Raw genomic sequence first — 6,315 nt, 5'->3', positions numbered from 1 at the left:
TGGAAGAAGAACAATCTTGTAAACGATTGAGTAAGTGGGAGATGGAAAATATCTATCGTATAGACGATGCCCAATCGTTCAACAAAATGCTATTCGATCGTTTAGCTAAAGCTGTACGATCGTTTAGCTAATCGGCCAGCTAAGTGTCTATCATATAGAAACATTCCATGATCGTCTAATCTTTCCAAGCTGTTGTTTAGAAAATCTTACTTGACAGCAAATCGTGAGTAATTTTCGAGAATGGAAATCTCAAAACAACAACTTCTAAATTTAGTAAAACAATTTTCCTTTTATCTCACGGTTACCATGAAACTCCCAATAATCTCCCACTCAATTAGTTATTAGAGAAAAATAGATAATTATCCAATAATTAATATTATTATAAATATATATGATAACTAACTTACCATACTATATTTATAACCTATAGTTTTAATATTTCACCTCATGAAACATATAAACCATAGCTATTTTTCTATTTCATGGCACTTAATGTAAATCTCATTTACATTAATCCTCCACTTGATGTATCTCATACATCACACAGATCATATCAAATATAATTAACCTCTTGTCAATTTGAACATTTCAAATCAATACCAAGAACTGATCATCAACTTGAATCCATTGAGCTACAAAGGGGACCTTATGGACCTGTAGCTAGAAGCTCCAACAGTACGTGAATAACTGATTAAACTCTTTAGTCATGGGATCCACCATCCGTTAACTGTCAGGCACTCCACTAAACACTGATAATTGAACTCTTCTTACTACAGATATATTATGTGCCTATCTTAACCAATCAATAGTACGATAACCCTTCACAAATCGCTCGTAGTACAGTCGACCAATAACCGTTATGCCTCTATAGTTACATCTAACTCCTTAAATACCACTGATCCCTCTAATGAACATAAGTCATAGTCCTACTATGATTGAGTCCTCTCTTCCAAAGAGAAGTTGTGGCCACTATGTTCAAGCATCGAAATCAGCCCTTAAGGGAGCAATCTCTCTACTTACCCCTGCTTCGAGGAAGGAGTGAATTCCATCTTGTGTAACTGAATTTCCAGCTCCCAAATCAGACAAGTCCCCAAAAAGGTAGGCATGTTGAGTTGGCAATCTGGCCACTCTCACCCATACTAATCAAATGACTGCCCTCAAAGGCAGGAGTTCCCAAAACATTCAGGATTGAAGTCATGTCACCTATGGTCGTTTAGGTGTGATGTAAGTCTCTAGTATCAACGATGTTATATATAGAGACGAATCATCTTATGGTCCAATCTTATATAAACTCTTTATTTAGGATACCCTCGCTCGCATGTCTCCACATGAATGATCAGGATCTACCATCTGTAGTAGTTCACAACACTTGCAAACCTCTACAAAGTGAGCCATATCCGTAGCGTCATTAGGATCAGGTATCCCACCTTAGTCCTTATACTACAGATCTATTTAGGTTATCACTTAAGGCATGATCCACTTGTATATCGCATCATGCTTAAGTTTACATATAATAACCATAGAGCTTTGTTTATTGGATATGAGTAAATGCCAGAATGAAATAACTCTTATTTTATTTATAACAATGTGTATAAATTACAAACAACAAGACTCCGGGAGAATTAGGACACCAATCTCAACAATCTCCCACTTGTCCTAATGTCTCAGGAGACTAATGTACAAAACAAGATAAATACATGTACAATATACAATAAACTAGGGCATATCTTAGTATCATCTCCCATTTACCCTAGATCCATTTAGGTTATCAGTTAAGGCATGATCCATTTGTATATCGCATATACATGCTTAAGCTTACATACAATAACCATGGAGCTTTGTTTATTGGATATGAGTAAATGTCAAAATGAAATAGCTCTTATTTTATTCATAACAATGTGTATAAATTACAAACAACGAGACTTTGGGAGAATTAGGACACCAATCCCAATAATCTCCCATTGTCCTAATGCCTCAGGAGACTAATGTACAATACAAGATAAATACATGTACAATATACAATAAATTAGGGTATACCTCAATATCAACTCCCACTTGCCCTAGACAAGATGTTGCATGTCCCACAGACCCAAACTCTCCAGGTGACCCTCGAACACTTTAGCCGTGAGTGCCTTTGTAAAGAGATCAACAATGTTGTGCTTCGACGCGATCTTCGTGACAATCACGTCACTGCGATACAAAATTTTGTAAAATGCATATTAATATTCTCTATATTTTTAATTATGTGAGATTTGAAAATTGGGACCGATGCTGCTTTCGTATCGGACTTCACAGTCCTTCAATTGGTTCATCTAGTAGATCACATCCATCTCAACCGCTGATGGAGCCTCGACATAGTGGGAGGGTTACAAACCCGTCTACTCATTATATGGGCTTAACAGAAACCTTAGTTTTCATATCTGATGTCAACGAGGATCCATTGTTCTTCAAGAAGGCAATGGAAGATATTGACAAGGATGAATGGATCAAAGTTTTGGATCTTGAAATGGAGTCTATGTATGTCAATTTGATTGGGATTTTGTAAATCAACCTGACGGGGTAAAACCTATAGGTTACAATTGGATCTACAAGAGGAAACAAAGTGCTGACGGGAAGGTACAAACCTTCAATGTTAGGCTTGTGTCAAATGGTTAAACCGAAGTTGAGAAAGTCGGCTATGAGGACACTTTCTCACTTGTTGTCATGTTGAAGTCTATCCGGATACTCTTGTCCAGTGCCTCATATTATGACTATGAGATTTGGAAAATGGACGTTAAGACTGCTCTTCTAAATGGTAATCTTGAGAAGACTATCTATATGTAGCAACTTGAGGGATTCATAACCCAAGGTCAAGAGCAAAAGGTTTGCAAGCTTAATTGGTGCATTTATGGATTTAAACAAGCTTCTCGATCTTGAAATATAAGATTTGATACTGTGATCAATTTTTATGGCTTTGAACAAAATGTTGATAAGCCTTGTGTTTACAAGAAAATCATCAACAATTCAGTAGCTTTCCTAGTGCTGTACGTAGATGATATCCTACTCATAGGGAATGATATGGGTCTACTGACTGAAATTAAAAATTAGCTAGCAACTCAATTTCAAATGAAAGATTTAGGAGATGTGCAGTATGTTATGGGTATTCAGATCTTTAGGGATCAAAAGAACAAAACGTTTGTCTCGTCTCAGGCAACATATATTGACAAGATATTTGTCGAGTATTCGATGCAAAACTCCAAGTGAAGTTTGCTACCTTTCAGGCATGAAGTTACTTTTACTAAGGAACAATGTCCTAAGACACTTCAAGAAGTTGAGGACATGAGATGGATCCCCTATGCATCGGTTGTTGGTAGCTTGATGTATGCGATGTTATGTACTAGACTTGACATCTGCTATATAGTAGGGATAGTCAATAGATATCAATCGAATCTAAGATTAGATCACTGGATTGCTATTAGAACCATCCTCAAGTTTCTTCGGAGAATGAAAGATTACAAGCTCATATATGGGTCTAAGGATTTGATCCTTACTGGATACAATGACTCTTATTTTCAAACTAATAGTGATTCTAAGAAATCCACTTCAGGATCAGTGTTCACTCTTAATGAAGGGGTTGTAGTCTAGGAAAGTACCAAGCAAGGGTGCATTATTGACTCCACCATGGAGGTAGAGTATGTAGTAGCTTGTGAAGATGTCAAAGAGGCTGTCTGGTTTAGGAAGTTCTTGACTGATCTGGAAGTGGTTCTAGATATGTCAAAACCTATTACCCTTTATTGTGATGATAATGTTGCTGTGACTAATTCTAGGGAGCCTAGGAGTCACAAGCGCGAGAAACACATACAGTGAAAGTATCATTTGATATGAGATATTTTGCATCGAGAAGACGTAATTGTCACGCAGATAGCTTCGGTGCACAATGTTGTTGATCCGTTTACAAAGACCTTCACGGCTAATGTGTTTAAGGGTCACCTGGAAAGTACGAGACTAGCCACATCTAGTCTAGGACAAGTGGAAGATTTTATACTGGGTGCGTATTGTATGCCCTAGTTTCTTGTTTTTTGTGTACTTTTGGAATAGTTGACTTTTATGATGTACACCCCACTAGCTTTAGAACAAGTGGGAGATTGTTGAGGTTGATACCTTAAATCTCGTGGGTACTGTAGTTTGTAATTGTAATGTACATGTTGGGAATGTCCTAGAACTCGCAGTTCGTAAATTTTGTGTTAAATATTGTATTTATCAATAAAATATTTTGAGTATCTTATTCAATAACGTCGTTGATTTTGCATTCTATTATGAAAATCCAATAAACATATCCATGGTTATAGTATGAATACTTTAACTTTATGTGGAGACATAAACATGATCAAGTTAATAGTATATAACCTAATTGGTCTATAAGTATATGGATGAAATTGGGTATCTCATCCTGGTAACACTATTGGATGTGACCCATTTTGTATAGGTAATACAAATGATGTGATCCACAAATAATTCCTGTAGAGACATGTGAGTGGGACATCCTATGCAATGAGTTTGCATATAGATTGGACCACGAAATAGTCATTTTTTCTTTATAACGACCGTTTACTGTTAAAACTGACAATTTCATACTTAAGTAACCTAGGATAACTCGATCTTAATCCTGAGCTAGCTATGAGCTCCTGTTTATTTGATATTATCCTTTGATCTGCATGGATGAGAGTAGTCCAACAGTACTGCTTAATAAGCCTTCTAGTTGGGGATAAGACTGGATGGATAGCTAGGGATATAGCCCTGCAAGATGGAATTCATTCTTACCCATTTTAGGGTTAGTAGATAGATTATTCTCTTAAGTGTTGATTCTAAGTCTGGAACAATCGGGGCTTCGCCTTCTCATGGAAGAGAAGAACATGATTCATGAATAGTATTATGAATCGAATTGTTCACTAGAGGGTCAGTGAGAACTTAAGGAACAAGATGCATTTACAGGGGTAAAATGATAGTTTTGACCCAATTGCAATTATGAACGACCTGTGAAGGATCGACTTACTAATTATGGCTTATATGGACAGAAATATATCTACAGTGAAGAGAGTACAACTATCGAGCTATAGTGCTATGTCTTGATAGTTAACGAATAGTAATTAATTCGATTAAAGAGTTTTAACGAATTAATTACAAATCGTTGGAGCTCATGATCTGTAGGTCTATTAGGTCCCTCTACTAGCTCATTAAATTGGAATAATAAATTAAGTATTCATGTATGAAATTAGGATTATGATTTTGAAATGTTCAAATTCAAAGGGGTTTTTGATTGATTATATGATACAATTGTAAATGTTTAATTTAATTGAAATTAAATCAAATTGGAAAATCAATTGATATTTAAATTATGATTTAGATATAAAATTGATTTCTTGGTGATATTGATATTTTATTAATTTAATATTTAGATATTAAATTAATATTATTTTAATTAAAAAGTTTAATTTAAAAATAAATAAAAATTAGTTTTATTTAAATTAATTTTAATTTAATAAAATGATTTTTGAAATCATTTTTGGAAAAATCCACTAACCTTATTATATTGGATATCACCAAAATCCATTTCTAGTTGATGATAATGATCTTCAAGCTGGAGCTGCTCTTCATGCAACTCTGTATATTTGCATGAATTCTACCTATATATAGAAGCTCCATGCATGAAGAACAGATAAGGATTCTGAGACATACTTGCTGAAGTAATAACTAAAAAAACCCTACATACCCCTCTCTTGTTCTTCATCAATTCAACTTGATTTAAGTGTTTCCACCACACGTCCCAGCTTGAGCATAGTAGAGAAGATCTCGGTGGTAGTCCTTTTGAAGTTTCAAGCTCCGTCTTAGTGGATTTCAGCTGAATTTGTGAAGAAAATCTTGAAAGGTAATATGTGTTTCAAACCCTCTTATGGATATCATATGAACAACATGCTTAAAACTCAAATTAAATGTAGTTTAAGTGCTTATTGATTCTGTAGTCTTCCGTTGCATGATATATCATTCCTTCAATACAAATATTTTATTTATCTAATAAAATCCGAGATATTTTATTTGATATTTAGTAGCATTAACCCACAAATCCAATAAACTAAGATCTAAGGTTATCTTCTGTAACTTAAACATATATGTGGAGTGTAAACTTCTAAACTTGTTTTACTAGCTAATCATGTTTAAGTCCTCTTAATTATATTTTTAAGCTCTTGTAATATGTATTTATGATGTTGTATTAGTAACAATGTATTAAGGGCTTAATGAATATGTACGTAAGATTGAATGAGGGAAAATATGCCAAGT

Source organism: Benincasa hispida, chromosome 2 (genome assembly GCF_027475165.1).
Source record: "Benincasa hispida cultivar pf3 chromosome 2, pf3_genome.v1.1, whole genome shotgun sequence".
In the NCBI taxonomy this organism is placed as follows: Eukaryota; Viridiplantae; Streptophyta; class Magnoliopsida; order Cucurbitales; family Cucurbitaceae; genus Benincasa; species Benincasa hispida.
This window is presented reverse-complemented; position numbering follows the sequence as displayed.